Raw genomic sequence first — 10,873 nt, forward strand, 5'->3', positions numbered from 1 at the left:
TTGTCTTCCTTTTCCAACATCTACTTCTAGGCATGTAATAGTTTAGTGAGTGTTCACAATCATAGATGGTGTCAGAGATGATATATTTATATCTGAACCTCTCCTTCTTTATCACTTCCTGTTAATTGGAACAATGACCAAGGTCTACGTTTGCCTACCCTCAACAAGTTTCAATCCTCATTCTTTTTATATGTGAAGCCATCACTTCCCATAAGATCATTACATGATCTTTCATGCTTTTGTTCTATTCTCACTCTTTTGGTCATGGCAAGAGGCAAAGCCCTTCAACTAAGACACTCTTTATTATATGGCTCACGAGCAAGAATACATCGGGGGTGATGCAAGGCAAAACTCAAGACTAAAATAGTAAGACTTTTAAACTGCTAGAGAAAAAGAAAGAAAACTGAAAATAAACAAACTAAAACAAAGGTAAAGGTAAAAGATGTGATGGTGATACGATACCGGGGCAACTCCCCCAAGCCTGGCACAAGCCAAGGGGATTGCCCATACCAATGCTCAGTTGTCTTCCTTTGGTGGTGATGGTGGAGGAGTTGTTGCAATCTTTGACTTCAAGAGGGCCATTTTTCTTTGATTTATACCTTGGAGATCTGCGATATGTTTCTCCAGCAAAACAACTTCACGAGTGAGACAAGTATTGCGAGCACGAGTTGTTTCACAAAACCTGAGGAGTTCAATCAAAAATGGAGACAGTAGGTGGAGGTAGGGTTGGAGGAAATCCACTTCTTCAACGTCTTCCTTGTTGAGCATAGATTGCACTTCGTCCCATGTCGGATCCTTCTCCTTAGCTTTGCCCTTGGTTTCTTTAGGTAGCCTCTCCTTAGCCTCCATGACCTCCATCCTTTTCAGATCAGCATGAACTTCTCCATAGACTTGACAGAGGTTGTTCTCCCCCACAGATTCCTGGGACGACATCTTGACCTAGATCTGTGGCAGAAAACAGGCTCGAAACGAAAAACAGAGGAAATCCGCGTGATGCAGGGGTCAGACCAAACGGGAGTATATATAATGATTTTTTCCAGACCAAAAGGACTACCCTGCATGAAAACGGAATCCGGGAGGTGCACGAGGTGGCCACAAGCCCTCACGGCACGGCCAGGGGGTGGGCCCGTGCCGTGCAGGCTTGTCGCCTCCTCGCGCACTTTCCGGACTACTTCCAGTTTTTGTATTTTTTTGAATATTCCAAAACGGAGAAAATTTCCTGCTGGAAAAGTTTTGGATTCTGTGTTCTTACCGAATCACATACCTCTTCGTTTTTGGAGTCTGAAACGGGCTGATAAATATCCCTTAGGTATTCTTCCGGAGTTATGGTATTGATGATATTTCTTTCAACATTTATGGGAGTACCTGAGATATAATGCTTGATTTTGTGCCCATTTACCACTCTCGGCCAATTACCTTCCGTGTTGTTGATCTTGATAGCACCGGAACGATATACTTCCTCAACAACATAGGGACCTTACCATTTAGAGAGAAGCTTGCCTGCAAAGAATCTTAAACGAGAGTTATATAGCAAGACATAATCACCTACATTGAACTCACGCTTTTGTATCCTCTTATCATGCCACCTCTTAACCTTCTCTTTGAACAGCTTGGCATTCTCATATGCCTGAGTTATCCACTCATCAAGCGAGCTAATATCAAATAACCTCTTCTCACCGGCAAGTTTGAAATCAAAGTTGAGCTCTTTGATTGCCCAATAAGCTTTATGCTCTAGCTCAAGAGGTAAATGACATGCTCTCTCATACACCATTTTGTACGGAGACATGCCCATGGGATTCTTATAGGCAGTTCTATAAGCCCACAGTGCATCATCGAGCTTCTTAGACCAATTCTTCCTAGACCTGTTGAGAGTCTTTTGCAGAATCAGTTTAATCTCTCTATTACTTAGCTCTACTTGACCACTGGACTAAGGGTGATAGGGAGACGCAATTCTATGGTTGACATCGTACTTAGCAAGCGTTTTACGGAAAGCTCCATGAATGAAGTGTGAACCACCGTCGGTCATTAGATATCTAGGGACTCCAAATCTAGAGAAGATAACTTCTTTCAACATCTTGATAGAGGTGTTGTGATCAGCATAGTAGTGGGGATAACTTCTACCCACTTAGTGACGTAATCAATAGCAACTAGGATATGAGTGTACCCGTTGGATTTTGGAAAAGGTCCCATATAATCAAAGCCCCAAACATCAAATGGTTCAATGACAAGTGAATAGTTCATAGGCATTTCCTAACGTTTGCTAATATGACCTATTATTTGACATTCGTCACAAGACAAGACAAACTTACGGGCATCCTTGAAGAGAGTGGGCCAATAGAAACCTGATTGCAATACCTTGTGTGCAGTTCTATCTCCCGCCTGGTGTCCTCCGTAGGCCTCGGAATGACACTTTTGTAGGATCTGTCCCTGTTCATGTTCAGGTACACAACGTCTAATAACACCATCTACCCCTTCCTTATAAAGGTGAGGATCATCCCAAAAGTAATGTCTCAAGTCAAAGAAGAATTTCTCCTTTTGCTAGTATGTGAAACTAGGTGGTATATATTTGGCAACGATATTGTTTGCATAATCAACATACCACGGTGCACTACATGAAGCATTGATGACATTCAGTTGCTCATCGGGAAAGCTATCATTAATAGGTTGTGGGTCATCAAGAACATTCTCCAACCTAGACAAGTTATCTGCTACTGGGTTATCAGCACCCTTTCTGTCGACAACGTGCAAATCAAATTCTTGTAGCAAGAGAACCCATCTGATAAGTCTAGGTTTAGCGTCTTTCTTCTACATGAGGTACTTAATAGCAACATGATCAGTGTGAATAGTGACTTTGGAATCAACTATGTAAGACCTGAACTTTTCACATGTAAACACTACTGCTAAAAATTTCTTCTCCGTAGTAGCATAGTTTCTCTGGGCACTGTCTAGAGTTTTACTAGCGTAGTGAATAACATTCAACTTCTTATCAACTCTTTGCCCTAGAACAACACCAACAACATAATCACTAGCGTCACACATGATTTCAAAAGGCAAGTTCCAATCAGGTGGTTGAACAATAGGTGCAGTTATCAAAGCCCTCTTAAGCATTTCGAAGGCTTCCTCACAATCATCGTCAAAGACAAAAGGAATATCCTTTTGCAAGATATTGTAAGAGGCCTAGAAATCTTAGAGAAGTCTTTAATGAACCTTCTATAGAAACCAGCATGACCAAGGAAGCTTCTTATACCTTTGATATCTGTGGGGTATAGCATTTTCTCGATTGCATCAACCTTAGCCTTATCGACTTCAATACCTCATTCAGAAATTTTATGTCCTAAGACGATGCCTTCATTAACCATAAAGTGGCACTTCTCCCAATTCAAGACAAGATTGGTGTCTTTACATCTCTGCAAGACTCGATCAAGGTTGCTGAGGCAATCATCAAAGGAAGACCCGTAAACGGAGAAGTCATCCATGAAAACCTCCACAATCTTTTCACAAAAGTCAGAGAATATAGCCATCATACATCTTTGAAAGGTGGCAGGTGCATTACATAAGCCAAAAGGCATACGTCTATAAGCAAAGGTACCGAAAGGGCAGGTGAAAGTGGTTTTCTCCTGATCAGATTGTGCAACTGGTATTTGGGAGAAACCAGAATATCCGTCTAGAAAGCAGAAATGTGTGTGTGTGGACAACCTTTCTAGCATTTGGTCGATAAAAGGCAAAGGGTAATGATCTTTCCTAGTGGCTTTATTCAGTTTCCTAAAATTGATCACCATCCTATAGCCAGTAATAATCCTCTGTGGGATCAATTCATCCTTATCATTAGGGACAACGGTAATGCCTCCCTTCTTAGGGACGCAATGTACCGAACTCACCCAATCGCTGTGAGCAAGAGGATAAAAGATACCTGCTTCTAGGAGCTTTAGTATTTATTTTCTTACTACCTCTTTCATCTTAGGATTCAATCTCCTTTGATGATCAGCAACTGGTTTGAAGTTAGGATCAATTTTAATCTTGTGCTGGCATAGGGTAGGACTAATGCCCTTAAGATCATCAAGAGTATATCCAATAGCAGCACAATGCTTCCTTAGAGTTTTTAGTAACTTCTTTTCTTCATGCTCTGAGAGGCTAGCACTAATAATGACAGGATATATCTCCTTTTCATCAAGGTAGGCATACTTAAGAGTATCAGGAACTATTTAAGCTCGAACACAGGATCACCCTTTGGAGGTGGTGGATCCCCAAGCAGTTCAACAGGCAAGTTATTCTTAAGGATAGGAAATTCTTCTAAGACAACTCTATCTATTTCATCCCTTCCATCCATATGCATATCATTTTCATGCTCAAGCAAGTATTGCTCTAAGGGATCAATAGGAGGCATGACAATAGAGGCTAAGGCAATAGTTTCATCCCTACTAGGCAACTACTCCCCGGCAACGGCGTCAGAAAAGAGTCTTAATGACCCACAAGTATAGGGGATCAATCTTAGTCCTTTCGATAAGTAAGTGTGTCGAACCAACAAGAAGCAGAAGGATCTGACAAGTGGTTTTCAGCAAGGTAAAATCTGTAGGCACTGAAATTGTCGGTAACAAGTGATTGTGTGGTAAGATGATTCGTAGCAAGCAACAAGTAACAAAAGTAGCAACGGTGCAGCAAAGTGGCCCAATCCATTTTGTACCATGGGAAAAGCCTGTACAAAGTCTTATAGGAGGAAAAGCGCTTCCGAGGACACACGGGAATTTCTGTGATGCTAGTTTCATCATGTTCATATGATTCGCGTTCGTTACTTTGATAGTTTGATATGTGGGTGGACCAGCGCTTGGGTACTGCCCTTGCTTGGACAAGCATCCCACTTATGATTAACCCCTCTCGCAAGCATCCTCAACTACGAAAGAAGAATTAAGGCAAAGTCTAACCATAGCATTAAACTAGTGGATCCAAATCAGCCCCTTACGAAGCAACGCATAAACTAGGGTTTAAGCTTCGGTCACTCTAGCAACCCATCATCTAGTTACTACTTCCCAATGCCTTCCTCTAGGCCCAAATAATGGTGAAGTGTTATGTAGTCGACGTTCACATAACACCACTAGAGGAAAAACAAGATACAACATATCAAATTACCGAACGAATACCAAATTCACATGACTATTATTAGCATGACTTATCCCATGTCCTGAGGAACAAAAGTAACTACTCACAAACCATAATCATATTCATGACCAGAGAGGTAATGAGTAGCATCAAGGATCTGAACATAAACTCTTCCACCAAGTAATCCAACTAGCATCAACTACAAAGAGTAATCAACACTACTAGCAACCTTACAAGTACCAATTGGAGTCGCGAGACGGAGATTGGTTACAAGTGATGAACTAGGGTTTGGAGATGAGATGGTGCTGATGAAGACGTTGATGGTGACGAGTCCCCTCCGATGAGAGGAGTGTTGGTGATGACGATGGCGACGATTTCCCCCTCCGGGAGGGAAGTTTCCCCGGGAGGATCGTCTTGCCGGAGCTCTAGATTGGTTCTGCTCAAGTTCCGCCTCGTGGCGGCGGCGAAACCACGAAAAAGCTCCTCCCTGATTTTTTTATGGATGAAACCCTCCATATAGAAAAAGAGGGGGGCAAGTGGGCCAGCAGGGTGCCCACAAGCCCCCATGGCGCGGCCTGGGGGGTGGCCGCGCAGTGCAGGCTTGTGGCCACCCCCTGGCGCCCCTCTGGCACTTCTTCGGCCCAGTTTTTTTGATAAATCGGAAAAAAATCCTCGTTGATTTTTATGGCGTTTGGAGTTGCGCAGAATAGGTATCTCAACTTTGCTCCACTTTCAGGCCAGAATTCCAGTTGCCGATATTCTCCTTCATCATGTAAACCTTGCAAAATAAGAGAGAAAAGGCATAAGAATAGTACCGTGAAGTGAAATAACACGCAAAGAAGCGATAAATATCAACATGAAAACATGATGCAAAATGGACGTATCAAGGTGCTGCCGAAATTCTGGGTCGCATCTGGTGCAGAGCATGGGAAAACGAACCCAATCTACACATACTCGGGTGGGATTAGGACCTATCTTTACCTATTAGCATGTACTCCCTTCGTTCCAAAATATAAGAACTTTTAGGGATTTCACTAGGAGACTACATACGGAGCAAAATGAGTGAATCTATACTCTAAAATATGTCTATGTACATCCGTATGTAGTTTATAGTACAATCTCTAAAAGGTCTTATATTTAGAAACGGAGGGAGTAGGTTGCATGGACGTAATAAAACTGACAAACTTGATTAGCATATGAATATAGATGATGAATTATATATTTATTTCTTGTGTGCCCATAGGTAGTTAGGCAACATGAGTGATCGTGCTTGGATGTATACTGGTCACCCTAGTCAGAAAGTCATGACCCATGAATGGTTAACAAAAACCAGGGGGTTTGTGAGAGCCGCATTTGCAAATGGCCAGCAAAAAACATGGTGCCCCTGTCCCAACTGCGACAACTGGAAAAAGCAGACAGAGTTTGAAATGGGTAAACACCTGCAGAAGTCGGATTTTACGCCTAATTATACGGTGTGGACTTTTCATGGTGAGTCTGACCAACGTGCCAGAGCTGAGGTGATTCGTCGTCGCACCGACGAGCATGGTTCCGAGATTGAAGACATGGTGCAAGACTTTGATGATTCTCGGGATTCGGACGATGAGATGGAGGAATCTGCAAAGTCCTTCTATGAAATGTTGGAGTCTTCAAAACGTCCTCTCCACGAGCAGACTGAGCTTTCTCAGCTGGATGCCACCGCGCAAGTAATGGCTCTGAAGTCTCAATTCAACCTAGGCAGAGAATGCTACGACGCGATGATGACGATATTTGGACGCTTTCTACCCAAAGGCCATGTACTGCCTGCAAACCTGTACCAGTCATAGAAAATCCTCCGTGTACTTAAGATGCCCTATGAGAAGATATATGACTGTGAGAATGGATGTGCCTTATTTAGGCTTGAGTATACGGCCTTGAACTATTGCCCCATTTGCAATTCTTCCAGGTATATTGTGGTAGACAACGGTATGGGTGAGAAGAATTAGACCAAAATCCCCATTAGTGTTCTTCGGTATCTGCCAATCGTACCAAGACTTCAACATCTTTTCATGGTCGAAGAGACGGTCAGACAGATGACATGGCACAAATTGGGCAAAAGAACCAAACTAGATGCGGATGGGAACAAGATGCTGGTACACACTTCAGATGGTTTTGCGTGGAGGCACTTTGATGCATTACATAAGGATAAATCGGAAGATCCAAGGCAACATAGAGTTGCCATCAGCACGGATGGGTTCAATGTGTATGGTATGATGGCAACACAATACAGTTGTTGGCCTGTATTTGTCATTCACTCAATTTGCCACCCGGAGAGATTATGAAAAGAAAGAACATTTTCCTGACGTTGATAATTCCATGACCCAACTATTCGGGGAAGAATATGAATGTGTACATGCAACCGTTTAAGGATGAGTTGCAAGAAGCCTGGGATAATAGGATCAAGACCTACGACGCGGCTATCAAAACAAAATTCAAAATGCCTGTGTGGTACATGTACTCGACGCATGATTATCCGACGTTTGCACTATTCGCTGGCTGGTGTGTGCATGGAAGGTTCCCGTGCACCACATGCAAGGCAGCTCTTCAGTTCCGTTCGCTGCAGGCTGGTCGCAAGTTTTCTTGCTTCGACATGCATAGTCAATTCCTGGATCCTGACCATAAGTTCAGAAAAGACAAGAAGAATTTCATCAAAGGTAGAGTTGTCAAAAACACTGCACCAGCTGCGTTGACAGGCTAACAGACCCTTGATCAGTTAAACGCTCTCGAGCCTGATCCTTTGCGTCCAGGATACTTCAAAGGGTATAATACGGAACACGCCTGGACTCACAAGTCATGCTTATGGGATTTGCCTTAATTCAAAGACCTCCTTTGCCCACACAACATCGACGTGATGCACACTGAAAATAATATTGCGGAGGCCATTTTTAGTACATTGTTCGGCATAGAGGGGAAGTCAAAAGATAATCCTAAGGATAGAATCGACCTGGAGGCTCTATGTGATAGACCATTGCAAAACTTGCGACAACGGAAAGGAAAGCAAAGCATAGCGAAGCCAAAGGCATGGTTCAATCTTGACAGGCGACACATATAGGAGTAGTCGAAATCAATCAAAACACCCACTTAGATGTTCCCGATGTCTATATTACTGCTCAACAGGCGACACAAGTTTTCTATCTAACGTGGGCCTGCCAAACTGATCCAAATGTCAAAGGTTGGGATGTCGTTTATGAAGTGCCAGCACATTTTAGATCACCTACCCTCAATGAAGAGGATTACGAACCTCACATTAACCCAGACACATATGAAGGAGAATTCTTCCAAGAAACACGTATGTCCAAGAAACGTTTCAAGAACCACTCTACTTCACCCTAGAACATTGAAGTAGACAGCGACAGTGAATCCTTCTTAACCCCTGAGCCCGAACAGGAAGAGCTGGAAGAAGAAGAGGTTACTGCTACAGATGACCTGTCACTTCTTGACCGATTACATAATGGTGGCTTTCCACATGTTCTTCCTGATAGTGATGATGATGATGCATTTATTGATGATAGTGATGATCATGATGCATTTATTGACCCCGAAGCATATATAGACGAGCACAATTGTTATTAGTTCATGTCAGGTATTTAACTATTACTACATATAAATTTTGAGTTCATGTTAGGTATTCAATTTTTATTAGTCATGTTGGTATTTATGACGATGATACACTTAAATTATATACATTTTATTACTCATGATGGTATTTATGTTGTACTTATTTCATTTACTCTTTGTCATGACAGGTGTTGAAAGATGGTGGGAAAGGGTCGAAAGCACTCTGCGGCTCCTTCTTCGTTGGCGGGTGGTGGGATGGGTACTTCCATTCCTCCCTCGCCTCTTTGGAGAGCGTTTCCCTCTACTCTGCAAGGAGCGCCCCCCGTGAGAGGAGGTCGACCCACCGTGAAGCTGAGAGGTACTAACGGTACACGTTGTATTCATGTTGGTATTTATGTTGTATGCATATTGGTATTTATATACATTTTATTACTCATGTTGGTATTTATGTTGTACTAAAGGTACACGTGGCCATGGGAGTGGTAGGGCGGTGGCTGCCACGCCTTATGAGGTGGAGGCTACACGGTCTCCGCCACCACCCCAAGCTGATTCACCTGAGCACAAGACTTCTAGGGTGGATTCGTCTGAGGTGGAGGCTACATGGTCTCCGGTTCAGAAGCCTCGGGTCGACGAGCCTCAGGTCGACGAGCCTTCGACCCACAAGACTCGTGTCCCAGAGGCTTCATTCCAGGCGACTCCGGAGCAAAGGAGGGATGAGGGTACGTCCCCAGAGACCCAGTGGGATACCTGGGCTGAGCCAAGTGGCCATGCTGGTAGCGATGAGGAGCTGGGTGAGGGGGCTACCGTCTACTAGCGTGGTAGTTCGGGGCTCCCGCTCGTGCCGGCGACCCGCGAGCAGAGGTGGTCGATTAAGCCAAATGGGGACAAGTAAGTTAATTTATTCTTATTTAACCTTTTGCCTTCACGTTTTCTCAAATATCTAATGTTTTGGCTTTAATTTGTCATACCATAGGGGTTGGATTGTTGCCAAGGGTGTCCGCAAGCCCAACAGCATCCTTGGTGTGCTTTGCCGTCAAAACTTCCCAGGGTTTGTTGCGTTGCCCGGTCGGGAGCGAGAGGTAGGAATGACCTGGGAGCACTACTTGGGTGCCCCGGCCCCACTGGAGGTGGAGATCGACGGTGTTTTGTGCCACACGAGGGCCGTCATGGTGATCCGACAGTTCTGGATAATTTCTCCTTCACACAATTATAAATCAACCATAGCTAGTTATTGTACTAATCGGTATTGTCTCGTTTGTAGACCTACTACAGGTGTGAGGAGGGATACGAGGAGGATGCGACAAAGGTTATCGAAACCGAATGTCGCCGCCTACTTCAAAACTTTCGGCACGAGGCTCGGGTGCACGTTGTTCGAGACTACTATGCCACGCGGCGTATTAGGAAGGACAAGGCGAAGTGCCGTGATTCTAAGATGGAGAAGGAGCATTACATGAAGGTAATTAGATATTATTAAGGCTTTGTAGTTAGTATCCTTGATTTGGTTCTTACTCTCTCAAATTTCTCTTTATTAACTTAGGTGCCCCCGAGATGGTGTGTGTGGATAAGATGGATTGTTGGGAGGCCTTGGTGGATCAGTGGTGCTCCAAAACGTGGGAAACCAACCACAACAACGCCAAGGAGAGGCGCGACAAAATGGTTGGTGTGCCACACCATCAATGGAGCGTCAACTTAATCCAATTTGGCGAGAATTGGGTATGTGGTTTGCTTGATGCCTCATGCAATTCATTCTTAATGCTATCTTGAGCCCTTTACTAGTACAATTTTCCTCTCTCTCTCTTTTAGGCGTGTCACAATAAGAGGTGCCACAGATGTACGACCTCTATGCGATGGCCCATACTGCCTTATACAAGAAGGTCAAGGCATTCTATGAGTCTGACCACGAGCATCCAGAAAACTTCACCAACATCTCCTCCCACCACAAGCTCGTGAAGTACAGAGATCGCGGGAAGGCGGGGAAAGGGGAGGACTTTAACCCGAGCGAGGGGCCTATTGATCCAGAGCTGGTGATGATAGCTGGCAACGGGAGGCCCCATGGCTCGATCGCCATTGGAGACGGCCTTATACATTGTCCTAGAACTCTCCGGCAGATAAAGGCACACCAAACGAGCTCCTGTCCAGAGATAACACCTCGTCCACGGCTAGTCGAGCTCGCCATCGAGGTTAG

The sequence above is a fragment of the Hordeum vulgare genome, chromosome 1H (assembly GCF_904849725.1).
Source record: "Hordeum vulgare subsp. vulgare chromosome 1H, MorexV3_pseudomolecules_assembly, whole genome shotgun sequence".
Classification (NCBI taxonomy): Eukaryota; Viridiplantae; Streptophyta; class Magnoliopsida; order Poales; family Poaceae; genus Hordeum; species Hordeum vulgare.